Source organism: Patagioenas fasciata, chromosome 3 (assembly GCF_037038585.1).
Source record: "Patagioenas fasciata isolate bPatFas1 chromosome 3, bPatFas1.hap1, whole genome shotgun sequence".
Lineage (NCBI taxonomy): Eukaryota > Metazoa > Chordata > Aves > Columbiformes > Columbidae > Patagioenas > Patagioenas fasciata.
Window position 1 is genome coordinate 8,211,541 of NC_092522.1, and position 21,774 is coordinate 8,233,314.

Sequence of the window (21,774 nt, forward strand, 5' to 3'; positions counted from 1 at the left end):
GAGACACCCGGAGGATTAATGGGTCTGTCAAGATCCATAATTGGTGGCTCAGCAGAGCTGACACATGAAAGGGCCGCAGTAGTATGTGAACCACCTTTGGGCTTGAAACTATTTCTGTAGCTCAGTCCCAGAGAGCTGAATGAGCATGAACTCAGAATTCAATTACTTCCTCATCAGCCCCAATAGAGATCCATCTGCATGCCAGGGGAGACCATTGCTGAGCAAGAACATCATGCTGCCCTCTCAGGGACCCTATAGCAGGACACACTTCTGTCCTTCAAAGCCTGCACATTTGTCTGGAAAATTTCAAAGATTTCTGTCTACCTCATGTTGAACCTGAAGTTTTCAGCAGTATGTCATGCAAAATTTCTGATACAAATTGGAGTAGAATATTTTTGGTTGGAAGGGACCTATGATGGTCATCTGGGCCAACTGCCTGACCACTTCAGGGTTGACCAGAAACTAAAGGACATTATTAAGGGCATTGTCGGAATGCCTCTTAAACACTGACAGTGAGGGTGCATTGGCCACCTCTCTAGGAAGCCTGTTCTGGTGTTTGACCACCTTCTCTGCAAAGAAATGCTTCCTGATGTCCAGTCTAAACCTCCTCTGGTGTAACTTTGAACCATTCAAACGCATCCTCTCAAGGGATACCAGGGAAAAGAGCTCAACACCTCCCTCTCCACTTCCCAGTGAGGTTACCTCTCAGCCTCCTCTTTTGCAAACTATAGAAACCTGAAGTCTTTATCCTCTCCTCATAGGACATTCCTTCCAGCCCTTTCACCGGCTCTGTTGTCTTCTGAAAACTCTTCTCATGCTTTTTGGAGACTTGGAGGCAGATCCTGGTTCCACACAAACCGATGGAAGAAACGTCTCCTCTTCAGTAAGGTAGAAGTGTGCCTTGGGGAATTTTCAGGGTGAGAGGACAAAGGCTAAAGCAGAAGGGATATTTTTGAGTTCTTTATTTTTCAGAAAGCAGTTTTAGCCTCTTGGGGGTCAAATCTTTTCTCAGGAAAGATTTCATATTCACTTGTCCTTGGATGAAGGAGGAAGAAAAACAAAGAAAAATGATCCACAGATAGCTAATAGTCTTTCTGCAATGACCATGTGTCTTTCAGTTTACCAGTTGGAGGAAAAACTGTAGACTGCCTTTATAGCACTGAAGGAGATTAATAATGTTTATGTCATGCTTTCGGCCACAGCATGTAGTGAACAAAGATAATGGTGGTTTATTTTGTGGCTATAGCTCATCCACAGGCTGCAGGGAGGGGAGGGATGTCCTGCTTCCGAATTTCACAAGATGCAAGCCTAAAACTACCGCATCTCTGGCTTTTTCAGTGCAGTAAAGTGAAGCAAAAACCTTTCAGTGAAAAGGAATCTTCTGCGCATTTTGAATGTTTAATGGTGTTTCGTTTGAACAGCCTCCTTCCTCTGTTTGTTTTGCTTGATGTGTTCCCTCTTGTGCACCCTTTCTTGGTTCCTGTGTCTGGATGAAAGCACAGCCTGTTTGTCTTTGGTGGGAGACTTGCCAGGGGAAGCCAGTAAACCAGTGATTTGTACCATGGAACTCCAGTCTGGGTGAGCTTTTCCTGGTGGTACTGAGAAGTTAAGGGCACGAGCACAGTGAAACCTTCCCAGGCTGGTCCTTCAGTCTAGGATGTGATTTGCCCTGTCAGCCCCAAAGCTTCACATCCCATCCTTTGGCTGCAGGTACCTCCTCTGGCTTTCAGTAGGAATCACTGGGAACATACAACAGGACTTCAAGAAGTTATTGTTAATCATGTACCCACAAACATTTCAAATGAAACCGCGGTCCAGCTGTAAAAGTTTCCGATTTCCTGAGATGGGCTAGTGAATCTGAAAGGTGCTGCCTTGGATCTGTTTTACTTTTGGCTCTCCTTTCACCCTGAATTTTATTTGTATTTCCCCCTGTGGTGCTGACAGTATAATAATATTGTAACGTTGTCACATCTGGTTAGGGAGAGGGGCAGGAGGAGGAGGAAATGAGGAACTCTCTTCTGAACTAACCTCAACTCTGCTCTATAAACAAATGAACACAGGAAACTCTGTAGTGAGTGACCCACAGGCTCCCTCCCTTCTGCAGGGGGGTGTCCTTGCATTTTTTGTGCACCCAGTGCTCTCATTAACTTCAGTGAACTCCAGAGACCCCGGCATATGAAGATCCAGAAAATCCGTGCTAATGCAACCTTTCATCTGCTGTCTTTTTTTTCCCTGAAGTCAGTGGGAGACTTGGATGCTCAAGAATGTCTATTTGTATCCGAATGTTGGGATATTTCCCTTTTCCAGTCTCTCAGGTTACTCATTTGTACCCTGGCAAGGTCCAACTCCCAGGAGGTCACTAGATGACCTGTGGGACTGAGGTTCTCAGCATAAAATAAGCAAGATGAGACTTCTTTTTTCTATTAAATGAGGAAAAAAAAAATCTTTGTGAGCAATGGTAAAATTTGCAAGACTGCTCCTGTGGTTTAGATGAGATCAGTAATTATTATTCACCCATTGCTTACATCAACTTTGAAAGTAAGAAAGAAGTCTCCAAACTGCCAAAATGAAGCCTCAGGTTTTGCCATAAATGCACATTGTAAATGGGATCTCCTTTCTGCTTTCAAAGCTGCAAAAAGTCGTCAGAGTAAAAAAGTTTTTTCTTCCTGATAACAAAAGAGATTAAAAAAAAAATACTAAATCAGAATGCTCTTTTCCTATTCTTTCCCATTCTTGGGACTTAAAATCCACTTGTGCCTGCTTGTGTGATCCTTCTTGCTCAACAGTTGGGTAGAACCCTTCCATGTAGTGCAACATGATTCCAAGCCTATTTTTAGCCCTGCTGATCTCGAAAATGTAGCTTCATGACACAGCTCATGAGCCGGCTTGCCAGACCTGTGTTTCTGCTGGCAGCTCAAGCTCAGTCCCTTGGAGCTCCATTGCCAGGCTCCTGTTTAGTCAGGTAGAAGCTCAGGCTGTGTGATGTTAGCAAGCGAGTTTCCCTATCTAAGAAGCTCTTCGTCTTTTTGATGGATACCTTTTTTGTGTGTGTGTGTGTGTGTTCATATTAAGCATGAGTGCAGCAGATCTGGTCTTTTATTATTTTTTTTTTCTTTTCCACCCCTCACCTCTCCTTCTGCTGTGGTTGGGAAGCCCTTTATGGCAGCTTCTTTGTCTTTGCAGATGTAGCGTGGTTCTGCAGCAAGATGAAATGCCTCTGCTGTCAGGGAGCCAGCCCATCTGGGTGGGATCAGGTTACTGATGGCATGAAAATGCTCTGCTTTTATCATCCTTGGGCTGAAGAATTGCGTTCAGGTGTTGCGCACCGGTTTGGAATAAATATGGGGGCATGCTCGGAAAGATCTGTAAAGCAGCTGGTATTCACTATTCTCCTGTGGTTTCCTCTTGTTTTTCTAGGTTTGTTTTTGTTTTGTTAAGAGGCTAAACCCTATGCTCTTAAGTCTGAGCAGAGAATTAGGATTCTGCGAGGAGGTGAGAGGTTTTCTCATCTTCAAGTATTCATTATACTCTGTTTCTCCTAAGGAGGATTCTCTCTGTAGCCCCAGGAGAGAGAGGACTGTTGTGATAAGGCACAAAGCTACATACAAGTCTCTTCGGAGTCTCCTCTGGGCAGACCAAGCACTTGGCCTGACTCTGAGTCCCAAGCAGTGCAACCGTTCTGGGCTGTGTCAGTGGGGACTGACAGGAGAGTGTGAGAAGAAACAGCAGGGAGGCACTGGGTTTCTGCATGTGCTTGCTGAACATTATTGCAGATCTAGGGAACCTGAATAGTCATGGACCCAAGACTTCCCTTTCTCAGAAGAAAGGAAGGGAACTTTAGTTCTCTATACAGAAACTTGCGGAAATTCACAGGTGAAACCCTGGAGGTTTGCTCCTGCATTTCATTCTTTTATTTTTTCCATGTTCAGAAAATATTTATTTTTCCCTCAGATTCTTTCTGCCAGGATATGTGCTACAAATTGCATAGTTTAAACCAACAACCAAACCAATTGTCCTGGTTTTGTTAAAACAAGCTTCTCTTTTAGTGAATTTGCCTGTCAGCTAAAGCCTTCGTATTAGGGGCATTTCCGTGGAAAGCCGGGTACATGTTTTGGCAGACATAGCGATGGAATGCGAAGTTATTGATAAGAATGGATGCACATCTCGTGAGAGGGGCAACGAGAAACAGGTGACCAAAAAACTGACCAACTGAAGTATTCCATCCCATGCACATCATACTTCATATAAAAGTGGGAGATCACGAGGATCTTGTCCCTTTTCCTTGTGACCGACATTAGGAGAGGACCTTGCGAGTCGTCCCTATGAACTGTGGCCTAGTGCCAGACTGAATCCAGTTCTGGTTGGCTGCAGGGTCCAGTCCAGGACTTCAGGTGCCCGCCCTTCATCTGGTAGAGCAGGTGCCAGGACTTTCAAGATTGGTTTGTATATTTTGTATTATTTTCTCTATTTTTATTAGTAGTATTAGTAAAACATTGTTAATTTTTCCAACTCTCTTCTCTCTGTCCTTCTTTCCCTCCCAGTTGCCTGTCCTTAGTGGGAAGGGTGGGAGAGGGAGGGGCTGAAGGGGGAAGACGGGGGAGAAGGGGTTAACAATACATCTGCCATAGTTTTATTGTCACCCCACAATCAAACCTCGATGCCAATGTATTAATTCAGGAGGTAAGATTCTGTACGCAAAAACACAGAGCTTTTTAGAATATCAAGAGCCAGTTCAGCCTCCAATGTCATGAAGGCCGCGACTCAGCTGTGCTCTTGGTCATGCTCCATTCATACTCCTAGGTGGCAGGCAGTGAGTCCAGGAGTATGACAGGTAATATAATACGGTGGGAAGTGGGTCTCCAGCTCTGAACAAACCACTGTGACTGCTTTCGATGCCTGGACAGGCGAGTTGTCTGCTGGGTTTTTTGGTTAAGGGATGGTATATTCCCTGGGAGGACCAGAGGCCTTAAGGATTTAGACTGAAACAAAGATATGAAAATCAGGATAGTATTTCCAGTGTTACGGTATGCTAGGTAAAGATTGCGATTATCGCGGCATAGAGTCTGGGTACCATCTGCGTTGACCAAGAATTGTTTCAGTCTCCTTGGTAGTCAGTAGTACTGGTACTTTTCAAGTTTGAGCCATTAAAGAGGCTTTTTTGTATGTTGCACAGTATAATCACCGAAGTTGGGGGTAAATGGTGGATACTAGTGCAAGAAGAGGGTATTGAGGCTGTATGTGTCTGCCCTCACTTGCTGCTGAGGTGTGGACTATTACTCTGGCAACTAAGATAGAAACACTCAGATCCAGCGATATCTTCTGGCATCTGCACTTGGAGTTATGGGGGCCACTAATTCAGTGATGAGGCACAATTACCAACAGTGTAATGTAGAATCAGAATGTATAAAGTGGTTTTGGTGATGACTTTTGTATTTTGCCTGTTTCTGGGGAAATCTTTCCTTTTAGGTTTGCTTTTTACCTGGGGGAATTTTTTTACACACTTAATTTCTTTTAAAAGTCTGACTGTTCAGGGTCTACTTTGCATCCTTGCTGTTGGCTCAGCGCTGGTCCCGAAAGCCAAGAGCAAAGACATTAAATATTATATTTGCTAAATAAAACTGACACATTCCTACTTTCACACAAGGAAGCAGCGGCACTCCCAATGCTCCTGAGAGTTAAGAATGATCCATTTTATTGAGCGATATAATGACAGCACTAGCTGAGCAGAGCAGTAATTATTATCTCTAGGAGACCCAGGAGAACAATTTTTTAAAAGAAAAATAGTGTTTTTCATGTATTTCTTTAAATTCTAATATCAGCAGTTCAAGATTTGTCAGGCGTAACTAAAAATAGGGATTGCAGCCAGACGTGTTTCAGAGGACAGATTGTGGGGGCGGCTGAAGTTGATGGGGTGGGATCCAGCCTGGTGTAAGGGATGAGAGTTTGTCTGTCCGTTGGCGTCCCTGTGTAGTGAATATAAGCGTGTGTATGATGAAGGTCTTGGAAAAAGTAGAAGGGACTGTGTTTACCTTGTGTTCAGGGAGTGGGGATAAGCAGTCAGGTAGGCTCTGTTTTTTCACCCTGGATTTTCATGGAGACAGCTGGCTTGACCCCTCCTGCCTGCTCTCGCTCTGTGTGTATGTCGATGTAAAGTTATAAAGTTACATCAGGAGGTGTGAGGATATGTAAGCTTTGCTTACAAGGATGTTGCAAGATCTAATCTTCAATATTTTGTGATGTTGACCAGGAGACTTGAGTTCACCTTTTAGCCTGCAGATATTGCTGCATGTCTGAGTTTTTATTCTTTTTTACTATATTGTGAGTGTCCTCAGTGATGGTATTGACCGAGAAACACACCAGCCTCGTGCAGGACTTCACTCTTTAAGTGGTCATCCTACAGAGCTGGCTGTACGGTCTTCCCTGATGCTACTAGACCACAGACATTTGAGAGCAATCCTAATGGGATATAAAATATATAAATATCAATAAATAAATATTAATATTCTCCTGGGAGTACGGGATCCCTTTAAGACTTGTATGGGTGGAATATGACATAATAATGTATTAACTCCTACATTATTTTCTCCATACAACAAAGAAGAACCTAGAAGACTACTGGTGAGATCCTCAGTTTATGTAATTGGCCCTTCTGAATGTGCATCCCTAGAGCTAAGCTAATTCACAGTAAGTCAGTATGTGGCTTTATATTGGCATGTCCTGCATTATTTAGGCATTCTTTCCTAAATTCAGCCACTTGGCTTTTTACCTGTTGTGGTTATTTTTGCCTTTTGTCCCTAAAGACTGTCTTGTCTGAGAGCCAAGGCCCAGGTGTGCTACTGGGAGCCAGCTGCACGCTGGAGCTTAGGGCAGCATTATCTGTCAGAGTGGACAAATGCAGCTTCCCCACTATGGAAAATCTGCTTGATGACACAATTCCTTCATCTTCCCCATTTACACATCATTAGAAATCAAACCTGTTCCCAGGTTTTCAAGAGCTTGTTAGCTCTTAAAGCATCAAGAGCGTGGGCTAATTTGCCAGTGGGAAGGCTTGGGGAAAACGATGTGATGTGCAGATTTTCTTTTATCCAGCCTTTCAAAGTGAAGGTAAATAATGGGGCTAGGACTTCAGGATTAAAAAAAAATAAAAATAAAAAAATGAAAAAAGAAGCACTGCCACAGAAAAACAGTTTTAGTAAATAGCAGAGGTGCTAATTTCTGACAAAACAGCGTTAGGTCTGTATGGAAACAATGCCACTATACCCATGAAACGCAAGTTAAGATAGCTGGTGTTTCAGGATAAAGTTCTTCATCAATCATTGCTTTATTTTATCATTTATTCATAGTGCTGTGTGGTGTGATTACTTCTGATGTCTTGTGACAAGCGTAATGAGAAAATGCAGGGCCAAATGCAGACCTGGTGCTGGACCCGCTTACATGGCCCTGAATTTGGACTGTAATGTAACACATATGAAGGCATAAACCTTTCCTGAAGGAACACAGATTCCACCTCAACCCCTGGCCCTCTTTGAGGTTATTCCCTACATTTAGATTTATTGGTAAGGCACCGCTGAAACTTTGTCTCCTCTTTTAAAAATTGCCCTGCAAATGATATGCTGAAAAGTCTGAGGTTCCCATATTGTCTGAACTGTTCTTTATTGTGTGAATGGCCTGGTTTTGCTGACTAAAAGACCAAATGCTTTGCAGCCAGATGGTATTGATTCTTTACAGTTGTGTTCATACATCAGATGTAGATATTGTATTCCACTTCCCATTACATCTGAAAATGACTGGGTCTAATTGACAATATGGCATCCACATTGAGATGTTTGCTTTGTGAAAACTAGCCGCTGCTCAGAATTATTTTGTATTATTAACTCCTGTACATTGCCCCCGCTGTTTGATCAGTCTGTTTCTCTTTGTTCTAAGCCATATGTGTTTTCAAAACTAATACTTATACACCTTTCAAGGCCTCTGATTGTCGTACAAAAGATGATAAATCTCTAGGGGATCTAGCTGTATCCTGGAGCATACAACCTAATGAGAAAAATAACTTCAGAACACCATGCTTTGGTGTTCTGATACTCTATCTCCTAGCTTTCAAATTCAGACAAAAAAAAGAAAGAAATGGATCCGCTGTGATGAAACATTAACTACGTGAATAGCAAGTCTGAATTTTGTATTCCCAAATGAGACTGTATCTAACAAGGGCACTTCTGGATTTCTCATCAGTTCTTTGGACACTTTCTGTAGGTGGTAAATATCCACTCTTTTTGCAAGAGGAGAAATAACACTGACGGTGGGTTGTGTGTTTTTTAAAAATTATTTATTTATTTATTTATTTATTTAAAGGCCCTCAAAGGTTTTTTTGACTGTGATCTCTGTGGAAGAAGTAGAGGGAAAGGAACAATTATTTCAGAGTCATCAATAACTGCTGGATTTTCTTAGCAGTGAACCTGCCCCAGATTCTTTTGCACCCTGATTATAGTTATGATGTGGGAATGACTTAAGGGGAGAAGAGGGGAACCAGCTGCATGTGACTTGAAAAATGGCCCTTTCTTCCCATCACCAGGTCTCTAGTCTCGATGAAGGGTCTGGGGAGCTCCACAGCTGTGTGAACTGATGAATTTAGCCCAGATCAAAATAAAGAGTGGCTGGCAGGGCCTTTCTGGAAATGAAGATATTAGTGTGGCTCTGTGCCTTTTATAATTGCGTGTGTGCCAGGGTAAGAACAATCTCACCAAAAATACAGCATCAAGGATAAATGTATCCTGTCAGGATCGGGACTGTTGCCTGGGAAGAGTGCACATCTAGGAGGCTGTAGTGAGCTGAATCTTCCTGCAGCATCAGCTGAAAGGTGCTTTGGCCAAAGGGGAAAGGTGAAAACCTTGTTTCTGGCCAGACTAGAGGTGCTTCATCTTCTTGTTCTTTGTCGGTTTTTAATCCTCATCCCTGAGGTGAAACACAACACGATGCGCTTGTTGGGAAGGGGTGGTTGAACACGGATGTGAAGAATGACGCCATTCCTGTTCAAATCGACAGAAAGAGCTCTCCATCCCTGAAAGGAAGCTGGTGTTTCTTCTTTTGTCATTGTTTTTTTGTTTGTTTGTTTCATCAGCTAAGCTAATTGTAGACTGTCATAGATTCTGCTGGTTCCAGTGCCTTTATATTGAGGCACAGCTGGAGATAAGTAGCACAGGTTCATGAATAACACATAGAAGAAGGCTCAGACTTGATGTTTTTCCAGAAACCTGTGGAATCTCAGACTCCCTCAGTGTTGGTACTACAGCTTTCTTATAAAATGGGATTTTAAAAAATGACTGATTAGATACAATTTGCTTGTCTATTGTGAATGAAGGAAAAGTACTTGGTGCAGAGCTGGTAAATATGTTAAATCTGATGTAAAAGGCTTTCCTGGCACAGGTAAAAAATTATTTTGGTGGTACATTTGTGTGCAAGCTGTTACTTTACTAAGATGGTTTTCATTTAGAAGCTGTTTCTGCACAAAAGATTTTGTAACAGTGCAATAAAACAATCTTGCCCATCCATCTTGAGCCGGAAAAACATTTAACTTTTGTTGGTGCAAATGCTTTAAAACCCCAGCTTAAAAACAGTTTGGTGACCTGAGTGAAGCTCTGAATGAGAAGCAGTGAACCTTGGTAGCTGATCCCAGCTGGGAAATAAATTTGAATAACTCTTCTTGGTGCTCTTAGTGCCTCTGTTAATATACTATGTGAGAACCTTCCGTGCTTCAATGTATTCATCCTCATCTCACTCCTGTGGAGGATATATGCTCATTAGTGCAATTAGGGGGTTAAGTTTCAGAAAAGCCAAGCGACACAAAATTGTCTATCAAGTGTATCTTTATGGGAACTGCCAGGTCAACCTGTTTCTTCAGAGTCCTGAGTTATCTCTGCACTCAGACCTATCCAAATCACTAGAGATCAAAAAGCAAACCTGATTAAAAGATAATAGGATAGTACTATGCTTCTTTGGCATTGCAAGGCTGTTGTTGTGCCTGATGGCTGCAAAAATATGTTGACTGTGGATAGTTACATTACAGAAGAGATTACCCCCTGAATTAAGAAGTGTAGGGAATACTTCTGCCAGATCTCCTTTTCCAGCGCCAACCATAATCAAATTCCTTTCTTTACTGTTTTTTGTAACCCCACTAATTGAGATCACCCAAAATGTTACCATGAGCTGAAGTCAACATCAATTAAAAATCCCATTTATATTCCCTATGAAAACACATGGCCTTCAAAAGTGTTTGATTTTCATCGGACCTTCTCATCTGTTTGTCATTTAAAGTTCAGGCCATTTTCCATATTTCTATCAAATGCTGCCTCACATGGAAGTCTGGCAAACGAGCTTGCAAAGTAACTTATTTGAAGTTATAAATAATCTAATACTTGCCTGAAGTTGACCTCTATATAAAATAATATACAAATTAATGTCTGAAGCTGAGGGACCTACAGTTCTGCAGTACTGCCTTGTTAGTTAAAGGCAGGGTTGCGCTTTTACGATTACAGCACTTGTGTTCATTCCCACTGGTGCAAACTTGGCCTTGAGGTAGGAGGGGGACGGAGGAGGAAATGGGGCAGACTCTGTGATACTGGCAGCTCTTCTAGGCAGGGGATTTGGCTCTGATGTCACTCCCAAGTGCCCCTTGCTTATTTATTTAAAAAAAAAGCATGTGATCAGACAAATGCTTTTTTTGCTCTGATTGCTTTTTCACTGTCACGTTTGTTCCCTCAGAGTCCGTTCACATTATAGTCCGGGCTCTCTTATGTTTCCTGTTTTGACAGGGAAGCGTTTGGAACCTGCTGGTTCATAGGTGGTTGGAGGATGGACGATGGACAGGGGGCCCGGTAGGGTGCTAGGGCCACCCCCACGACTCCCAAACCATCCTGGAGGGTTTCAGCTGTCAAGGTGGTGTGTATCCAGTTGGTTGTCAGGAATACATAGAACCTCATGCGTTTCTTGCATTTTTGGGGGAGCAGAATGAAGCATCCTGAGCCATCCTGCATCTCTATAAGGGGAGGCAGGTTGGCCATGTCTGAGTCGCGCTTCCTTGCCACTCGTCTGTGACTGAGCACTCACAGGATAAGGTTCAGCAGGTTACGGCAACGCTTTTTGCTTCCCCTTACCCTGTCTGGAAAACGAGGACAGTCCTACGTAGGCTGTGCTGAAGTGTCCCTAGTATCCCATTCTGTACTGTATACTTAATTTTGGTGCTAGCAGCTACTTTTATACTGCTGTGCCAAGTGTCTTTGAGCCTTCAGGTCAGACTCAAACCATTCCAGCTACATACTGGATTTCTGAAGTAGGTTTGTTTTGATGATATTCAACTGGTAAACCTGATAGATGAGAGCCTGGGCTGCGTCCTGCGCTTCCAAAGCAGCCTGGCTGTGCAGACCAGCCCAGGTGTCTTGAGACTGGATCTGCAAATTTGTTGAAGCTCTTTGGGTGCCCCCATCATCCTCTTCCTCTAGTCTGCCAAGGGACCCCATTTCATCTTTAGCATGGGCAGGTGAGCTTGAAATTGGGAGGCAGCTTCGAAGTGCTTACCAATAAGTGGTGGACATCAGTTATCAAATGGCAGGAGTTGTTTGGATGTCAGGTCACTCCCAACCAGCTGAACTACACTAAAGCCATAACAAATAGGAGTGTTGGAGCATAAAGATGCCATTCATTGCACATAAAAGTTGTGAAATCTGGTTTCTGAAGTCTTTTCATTTGAGCACTTATCCTTGTGACACACTAGACTTAGTTGTGCTTCTTTTGCTTTTAGACACATCTCACTTATGTTGATTACAATTTTAACATATTAGTTAAAGGACCTAAACATTTTTGGAGGTTATTGGCACCTGAAATTAAAGTGTATTGTTAATCTCCTCTCTTAGAAAGAGAAGATTCTGCTAACGTGAAGCTCTTGAGGAGAGTTTTCTTTTTTCTTTTCTTCTTCTAATCAGCTTCAGACATAAAGTGCTGTAAGTGAATGACCATACCTGCTAATTAAATTGAGCCGTCAATGACCAGGTTAGCACTCCAGTTGTCGTTATGCTTCCACTTGACGAATTGTATTTCAGGTTATTCATGACACTTCCCTGATGGCAATCAGGTTGCTGGGACCTTGACCTTACCGATGCACGTGCTCTTGCTTAACTTCACTCAGGTAGGTACTCGCATTGAGTTCAGACACCTTTTACTCGTGTAGGTTTTTGCACACAGCTGAGCATTTAGAGGAAGAGGCTATTGAGGAGGAATTGCATATGTATATGGTAAAGTGCGAAGTGTGACCCTCCCAGACGCTGCAGTGACAGGCGGCAATGGTACCAGCTCTCTGTGCTCTGCTGGTGGGGAAAATCACTTTACTTTGGGGTAGCCAGTTAAAACTGTGCTTTGCATGTTGTGGTGTCTCAGTGACTGGCAATTACATTTCCGAAGTTGTGGCTCTGAGTTGCATTCAAGGAATTGGGCCTATGTTTATAGCTAAGAAAAACAATACTTAGCCATTGTGTGTTGTTTGAAAACATGATTTGGGAAAGCTGCTTCCAGGTACTGCCTGTAGTATTTCATTTCAAGCTTTCACGCTATTTTGATCTTGAGAGTAATGCATAAGGAACGGAAAGAGCTGTGCTTTGTTTCCATGAACAACCACTAGAGAGCCACAATATAGGCAGAAACTGTTCCCACGAGCAGACACCAATGGCTCATATGCTGATAGAACCAGAGTCTACTCACATAAAAGAAAGTGTAGTCCTATCCTGGTTTTAGTTTGAAGCCATACACCTTAAAAATATGTAGTTTTTCTTTGCTAAGGCTTTTAGGGAGCAGATCTGTACATGTATTTCAGTCTTTGGTATTTGCACATACATCCTTACTATCTTTTCTAAAATACGTGTGTACAGTAAAGCTACAGTTGGTCTGCAAATGCTGCTCTGTATTTGATAAGATTAATATAAAGGTTTTACACATTTGTTTATATCTGCAAAATACAAAAAAACCTAACAAATCAGACATTTAGAAGTACTACGTCTATGTTTTAGATTTTTTGCTCTTGCCTTCTCATTTATTTGAATCTTTTGAGTTAATATTTTTCACACTATTCTCTGAAACAATGAGGATTAGAAGTTAATCAGCCTTCCTTAAATACAAGTGTAATCACATGACCTCCAAAACTGGAGGTTTACAAAAGAGCAGCAGATACCACAAGTCTTAGGACAATAAACATGAAAATTGACAACAATGAATTTCTTTGACCCAGTGGGAATAATTTAAAGCCACGTATTTGTAATGTAGATAAATCACAACTAGGTAAATGAGCAGACAGAGAACTCGCTGGGCTCTTTGTTGACCACCTGCTATTCTGGGAATCATGGCTGATAAACACAGCCATCCCCAGCTGTGGATGGGGAGCTATAATTAATTACCTGTGACATTGATGAATTTCTTTGAGGATCTTCTCTTAATCCAGTGGCGCATCTGCACCAAGTCCTCCTTTCCCTCTTCCAATGTGAAGAGTCTATTTATGGACTCAGACTCGTAATTAAATGTTTCATTTGCAAAAAGAATGGTTCCCAGGAAAATGTGAGCTCTATTTCTGCGCTCGTGTTAGGCTTTGTCAGACATTACATAAGAGATTTGCTCATGTTGGCCTGCTGCTCCTGGCTTTTCAGATAATCCTTTGTATTATGTTCCCAGTGCATGTAGATAATTTAATTTAACATTTTTTCTAAATGCGTGCATGCAGGAAAGCTAACCTTATATGAGCATAATTAGAATTATTTATATACTGTAAAACGTTTAACTGAATCAGAATTACTGGAAAATGTGATTTTTTTTTTTTAAAGAATACATTTTGCTGTAATTGAATTAAGTGAAAGCCTTAATTATTTTTTGACTCTTGCGTTATGCTATCCTTCTCCCACTTGATCATGTCAGTTGCTTCAACTGTATATAAAGTTCACTTTGGCAGCACTGGGTATGTTCTTTATTGCCTTGTTTCAATGATTTCTTACTCCAGAGCCCCAAAGTTTTAATAAATTGTGTTAACAGGCTTAAAAATTTGTGTGAATAATGACTTCATGTTACTGATGCTAATGTAGACTTCCATTTAGATAGCTATGAAATAAACAGAACCATGGTCCTTGTTGCTCTAGATACCATTTATACTATTAACCACTGCAATCTGGCTTGCCTGGGAGATAAATGTGATCATCGATGAGCAATTAGGAAACAGTTTTATGGAGATCTGGGCTTTCTGTTGCGGGCTAGCAGGGCAGAGAAGCAGCCTATTTGCTGAAGGTCGGAACGTGTCATGAGGAGATGAGCTCACACTGGGCTGAGGGGGGAACAAACACATTTTAAATTAATGTGTTTTGGTGGTGTGGGGAAGGGAGGAGGCAGAAGGCTCTTCTTTGGTGATGCGAGATTGATGGCACTTGACCACAGACATTTTGATGCCTGAAGGCTGTTCACAGGCAGTTTCATTTTTACATGTGTGTGCATATATATATATTTATATATATATATATTTTAAGACTAATTAGTCTTGTTTTCAAGGAAAGGTAATGTTCTGGTGGTAACACAGTGCGTGCATCCTTGCCTCTAGGTGTGTTCCAATAGATGCGATGAAGACACAGAAAGAAACAAAGAAAGACCTCCAGGCTGCTTGTTTGGCCATTTATGTAATTTTTACGTTGAATAAGTATGGAAATATTAAAGGCAAAAACGTGGTGTAATGAGCAGTCACACTCTGCTGTAGGAACGAAAAAACAGCAGAATAAAGTAATATAAAATCTTACCTTTGCTGCTCTGCAGAGAAATGTAAAGGACGGGTTTAATGCCACTATCAGTGTAGTGAAAAGCTTGGAATGAAATGACATCACCTTGTCTTAACTTTAGTTTTGGATCAAGCCAAGCCTGAACTATGGACCTCCAGAAGCTCAGGAGAGTATTTTTGTAGAGAAACTTAAATGCTGTGAACATGCGTGGTATAAGAACCTAGAATGCAGAGGAAGATACAGTGTGAAATACTTAAAGATTGGCTGAAACCCTGAAGCCTCTGTTTCAATCTCCCTTCCAAGATGTGTGTTAACACTTAGTATCTACAGATGCAAAGAGAGGATTCTCATTAACCATGTCAATGCCTGACCCTGTGCAGAGTCTTGCTAAATTCTTGGCCTTTTTTTGGCATCCTGTGATGATAAGATTATAGTATAATTATAAGTTGTGCAGAAAAAGATCTGCTCTTTCTCAGTTTCGAATTTTCTCACTTCTAATGTTATGACCTGTCTCCTTGCTCATGAGTCAGACGACAGAAACTTCAGGCTTTTTCACAGTGTTGTTTGCTGTTAGGGAATTTTTTGTATCTTCCCTGCTGTTGTGTGTCTTCTAGCGTAACCATCTGAGGCTTTTTGGGTGTCATTTAGCATTGTCACCTGGAAGTGCGTGAATCTCTGCATGAACCATAGTCCATCCTCTTTTAAGGAGCTATTTTCTGGGAGACAAGACGACTGGGTTGTGCCTTTTTTTCCTCCAAGGTGCCATCTAAGTCTTACTTGAACCACAGACTCAATCTCCCAAGTGACCCAGTGCCTGTCAGACTGTCCTCTTTCAGTGTTTAAATTCAAACACCGGTCCTACATCTCAGGAATTTATTTAGCATTTGACAATTCATCTGTTTGTGGACTAGGCAAAAATGAAACGCGATCATGGCAGCCTGCGTGCAGAATTAATTATTTCAATCCACCGTATTTGTAGCAGGCAGCAATCCTTTGATTTGCATGAACAGAAGAAATGGGACAACTGGGCTGGCGTGAAGCTTGGAGAGCAGTGCCAGTAACAAGCCTGACTTCTCTGAAACCAGATCCTGCCCTGACCCTGATTAATTACTCAGGAGCTCTTCGCACAACCGAATTCCTGCTGTCAGTGCATCCAGCGCTGCCTGCCAGTGAAAATAGGGTAGTTGTAATCCCTGTGAATTATCCCCGTGGCTGGATGTAGTGTCCTATCGAATGATTATCATGTGATAGGGCTCCTAGTGCTTTCCAGCTCCTCTAGTTCTCCTGATGAAATATTAATATGCTTTTAACATTTAAGGTTATTATTCTTGTGTGCTATACTTGAGGCATATCTTCCTCTGCAGCCATCATATACTTTATAGAGCCAAAACACCTTGTACAGGAGAACAGTTCTTTCTGTCTTCCAAGACAGACTTCTAATGAATGGCCTTAGTTGAATCATTATGCTAAGCAACCAGCAGTGCTTTAAATACACTACCGTGGGCTGAAGTAAGTGTAATGCGGTATGAAGTACGCAGCTTTTCCCAGCAGAATTCTTTCTTTCATCTCCAGGTTAGCAGGCAGAGACAGGACCTGCTGTGGGCCTGGTGTTAACCGGCCACCAACAGTCCACGGCAGCTGCACCATGGCACGGTGGGGAACTGGGAGGCAGTGAGATGTCCTTCAGATCCACAAGAAAACAAGGGGTTAGGTTTACTGAAATGATGCAGTTTTGATGTCCAGCAGGTATATTTTTAAGTCCAGTTCTAAGCTTTTAAAAATCTCAGCTTCCTTTCCTCTCCAAAATTCTCCGAAGCCTCTCAAGAGGAATGAAGCAGGTTTATTTGATTCTATTCTCATGCTTGGACTTGTAAAGTTCACACTTTTGAGTTTTCTTCCTTAAAAGGGTGAGAGATGCTCATAAAAAAAACAAAGTAGAGATGTTAATTTCTGATAATAACCTGCTTTCAAGAGCTGGAAATGAGAGTGAGGAACAGAACAAAACACAAATGTTAGGAGACGTGCAGTAGAACCTGCAGGCTGGCAACATTTTAATGAATGAGTGAATCCAGGCTTGTCTCAGCATGGAACTTGCTCAGGATAGTGATTCCTTGCACACAGGTATTTGGCTGTGCAGGTTTTAGCTCTTGCCAGCTTTTTTGGAAAACATATTAGCTGCCTTGCTGTCTGAAATTCCCTGGGGAGCACCCAAAGAGAGCTCTTAAAGTGGCACTGTTTTGCTAATTAGTAAGACCAACTGTTGTCTGGCTGAATTGTCTGCATTAACAACGGGCTTCCTCTGCTTCCCCTCTCCAGTTTTAATTCTAATGCTAACAGAACGCGCTGTGATTATGCTAATAATTCTGGCTTTCCTACATAAGGACATATGTGAGGTGTGCTGCGTTTCCTAATTGTTTCATTCTAGTCTTGCTGGTCCGTGTACAATATTCAAAGGTTTTATTCTTTCTGTAAAGAAAGGTCAGCCTAGTTGGCACTACTGCAGGAAAAATGACAGCTTTAGCTTTAATTGTTACTGTCTAGCCAGAGTACTGATACAGCCATTCATTAAATGCCAGTTGAGCACCTCATAGTCAATGTTGCAACCTCACCACCTCTTTATTGCATAGAAAAGACCTTGGTATGGGTGGAGAATTGAAGTACAAAGTGTCAAGTGGTTTGCTCCAGGTTGCTAAAAAGGAGAATCTGTGGCAGAGAAGACATTGAGCAGCCACCAGGTGCCAGCTAAGAGCTCATTACACAGGTTTCCTCCTCCTGGCTGGGAATGTGCCAGGAAACATGTCAGTAAAATGGTCTTTTCTGAGAGTAGAAGACAAATTTCTCCCCGAGAAACTGGAGCTATGATTGAACTGCACAAGAGAGGAAGGTGGCTTCTTTCCCAAAATAGAGAATCCAAATGAGAGAATCTCTCTACTGCAGGAATCTCACTGAGACATAGGTTTTGTACTTTTTCTCCATTTTTCCCCTTTCAGTAAATGGTGAAGTCATACTTTTATAGAGTATTCAGTATATAGTTGAATGTTGCTAGTGAATATACTGCAGAATGAACATGGCTGACACCGGACTCTTGTGTTGCGGTGTTAATTTTGAATCCAGCTACCAAAAATAACCTTACCCTGACTGGACACATCTGCCTACACTGAGCTGTTTTCCTGCAAACTGGACGAAGCCCAGGCTCTGTATGTGGCACTGGTACCACACTGAATCTTTGCAACATCATAATTGCGCTGCAGAGGATAGCTTTTTGCCAAGAGGAAAAAAAATCATAATGTGTTGAAATGTGTGATCCTGGAACTCATTCTGCACCTGTGTGCATGGGCACTGGGTAAGGAAAGGGACAGAGCTGCAAGATGATGATTTTACATGAAGTGGGACCAGGGCTGAGACAGACCACCAATATTTGGGGTGGCAGGTGGGCATGGAGTACTCTGCCCTGGTGAGGTCCATCTGGAGTAACACGTCCAGTTCTGGGCTCCCCAGTTTAAGAAGGACAAGGAATTACTGGAGGGAGTCCAGTGGTGGGCTACAAAGATGGTGAGGGATCTGGAGCATCTTTCTTATGAGGAGAGACTGAGAGAGCTGGGTCTGTTCAGCCTTGAGAAGAGAAGCTGAGAGGGGATCTCATCAATGTTTATGAATATCATAAGGGTGGGTGTCAAGAGGACGGACCAGACTCTTTTCAGTGATGCCTGACAACAGGAAGAGGGGCAACAGGCACAGGAAGCACAGGAGATTCCAGCTGAATATGAGGAAAAGCTTCTTTACTGTGAGGGTGCCAGAGCCCTGGACCAGGCTGCCCAGAGAGGCTGTGGAGTCTCCTTCTCTGGAGACATTCAAACCCACCTGGACACATTCCTGTGTGATCTGCTCTGGTGAACCTGCTTTAGCGGGTGGGTTCGACTGGATCATCTCCAGAGGTCACTTCCAACCTCATCCATTCTGTGATTCTGTGAGTATGGAGGGGAAGCGTTTCTGGCGCAGTATTGTGCAAAGCACTTGCTGCAGAAGAGTGAAGTGCCCTTTGGTGTCTGTTCCCTGCTAGTGGCCTCTCATAGTGTTTGGTAAAGCACCTTAAGATCTGGTGCTTAAAATGTACATGAAATGTATACGATGAGGATTATTAAGAACACTGTGAAATTCCTTTCTTCTTTGTTGGGCTGATGTCCATAGATGATGGTTGTCCTGACACACAAAACTGATACTAATCTTTGCAGTCTTGAGATGCAACAGGGCAATCCAATTTAGAGCTTTGGTGTTATAACTGAGTCGAGTTGTTTTCATGGCAGTTTAAACCAGATTGTTAGCAAAATAACTGTTTGTTACAGGTTTTGTGTATAAGTTGCTTTTTTATTTCTTAATGTTAGTTAAGAACATAAAAATGAGAAGCCAAAATATAGGTATTTATTTGATTGACAGTAATGGCTCTGAGAGAAGCCATTTAAATATTATTTACATATTATTTGAAGCCATAATAAGCTATCATGTCAATCCATAGCATGGCATTGTTATTAAATGAGTCTCCGACAGGGTAACTCATAATGGTGTTATGCAAATTAAGCACATTTTAAAAACTTTTCTAAGAACATTACTGTACAAGCAAGGTAGCCAAGTTTTCAACATCAGCGACTCTGTCATTTTAAATTTAAAATGCACAGTCTGTATGTATGGCTAATGTCTCTGCAAAGCTCTTTAATAAGGGCCAGATTCAGCAAACGCTGAATGTGTAAGTCCCTCCTGATTTAAACAAATACTTCAGCATGTAGGCCTTCTACTAACATTACTTTGCTGAACTCAAACTAACAACTACCTTTGTAGTGTGGATAGATGGAGAATTAAAACAGATTTTCTCCTCTCTGAAAAACTTTGTCTCTAAGAGAGAATTTGGCTGTTGAGATTGGCAAGAATTGGATGAAAAGGGAGCTGGTGTGTGGTTTAACAAGGAAACGCTGGCAAGCTTTAAGCATTTATAGTGGTGGCAAATGACATTTTTCTATAAATGGTCTCCGAGTATGTAGTTCTACACCAGTAAATACTCACACAGCTGAGTAATTAGTTCAGCTGGCCGTATGGTTCAGGAGAAAATGATGGTGCTCCAAGGCAGGAGCTCAGCTTCCTCACTGAGATACTGAGCGTGAGAGTGGCATTGTCTAAGCTCTTGTGTAAAAAGACCTGAACACAGATGCTCCAGGGTTATGAACCCCCTTTCTCTGTGCAGAACACTCAAAGACACCTGGCTGGTGAAGTGCAGCTTCAGGAAAATTAGCTTAGAGCTGTATAATCAAAGTTAAAAAGGACAGATGAGGACTATTCCTGAGCATTGGATGAAAATGAAACATCCCAAGCGTCAAGTGCAGCACTGCTGCTCTTCTGGGTAAGAACATCAATGGCAAAGAAAAAATGAAGAAGTTCAGCTGCTGTGCAAAGATTTCTGTTTGGTCCTTGGAAAGCCTGACATGCCCAATGTGCACTCTTTGAAGAACTAGGGACCTTCTCCCTGGAAAATCTCTGCATGATACTACAAATGTTTTGAAGGAAGAGTGGACCTGCTTTTCAGAATGTTTCTCCTAAGTTTCAAAGTGAACATTTTCTTGCAGGTGTTTACGTTGGTGTCTGAGGAATGAAAAGGTTTGTGTCCCACTGAAGGCTGGGGAGCTATTCCAGCCTTTCTTTAGGAGGGAGCACTGCCAAAGGCTTCCTGGGAGCCCACAAGACTGTTCTGTAGCATATCACTTGATTTGGGGGTTGCTCAGCAGAGATGTAGCCATGTACAGGAGTTTTATCTCCCTCTTTCTGCCACTGTTTCCATCTCTCTTTTATGAGAGCACATATTCTTGCACACGCACACGACTACTGAAAAAAGTGTTGGGAATAACCTTACTGGCCCTGCCAACATGCTGTCAGCACTATTTGAAGCCAAACTTGCTCAGATTTTTTTTTTTGGCTGTGGAGGTTCCTGAAACATAGAAGAAAGCAAATCCAAAAATGTATTTTAATCAAGGAAGGATGCATTCTTTCATTGCAACTGTCTCCTGAGGTTGAGCCAGTCCACCAGCACAGGTTTATAAGAGGGATTCCTGAAAGCGGCTGCCAAAAAAGCGGCTTTGGAATGTCAAGCAAGATCTGCTGTCGTATGTCAGCTGGATATTCTGATTGATACTAATATCATGAGGGGATCGTAGGGTCTGATACTAACACCTTAGTGCTGCCTTGCACTGACTCTAAATATTCCCTTCTCAGGCTAAATTCCTGTACCCTGGGAGCCTGTGATCCCGTCAGGATGCGCTGATGCGACTTCCAGTTGTGTTGATGATGATGATGCTGCATCCTTCGGATTTTGTGAGTGTTTGAATTTCAAATACACCTGGTTCTGTTTTGCTTTCTAACTGAAGACTGACTGCTTATGAAGTAGCAGTAACAAAAATGCATTATCCATAAAAAGATACACCCCTCAAAAAAAACCCTGGCCATAAACAAACAAAACCCTGGTATTTGACACTGCTTTTGAATTTCTTCCTGCCCTTACAACATCCTTTTGATTTCCAGTCCAGGTCTGCCAAAAGACTTACATTCCAATCAAGGCAGTTCACAGAGCATTAATACTCAGATAAATAAATGCAACGGGCAATCAAGCTGCTGGGAGCTAATGGCAGGACACTTGAAAGTGCCGTATTTCAGATAATGGTGTCAGTTTCAGAAAGGCATGCAAACTGGTTTAATCGAATGTTACATTTTATTAAATTCCTGACCATTGGGAAGGAGATTGCATAGGAGAATTTAAAAGATTGGGAGTTTCTGGCTTTATTTCTGCACTGCTGATAAGCAGTAATTTTTGCAGAAGGGGAAGAAGTAATCCTCTGCAATAAAACCATTTTCATAATACCATGGGAATGAGTTATTGCTTGAGGTGAGGCACAGTTTCTAATGGCTGCCTAAGCTTTCATCTCCATCTTTCATGGACTAGTCAGACATT

The 21,774-nt window shown here is 42.1% G+C and overlaps 1 long non-coding RNA gene across 1 annotated transcript in view; it reads left to right on the forward strand.

Annotated features, from left to right (window-relative positions):
- LOC139827692 (uncharacterized) overlaps positions 1 to 21,134 on the forward strand; it is a 56,049-nt gene extending 34,915 nt beyond the window's left edge. The window contains exon 3 of the long non-coding RNA XR_011738609.1: positions 21,042 to 21,134. This is a non-coding gene — a long non-coding RNA (uncharacterized lncRNA). The remainder of the gene's footprint in view (positions 1 to 21,041) is intronic.
- The last annotated feature ends 640 nt before the right edge of the window (positions 21,135 to 21,774 follow it).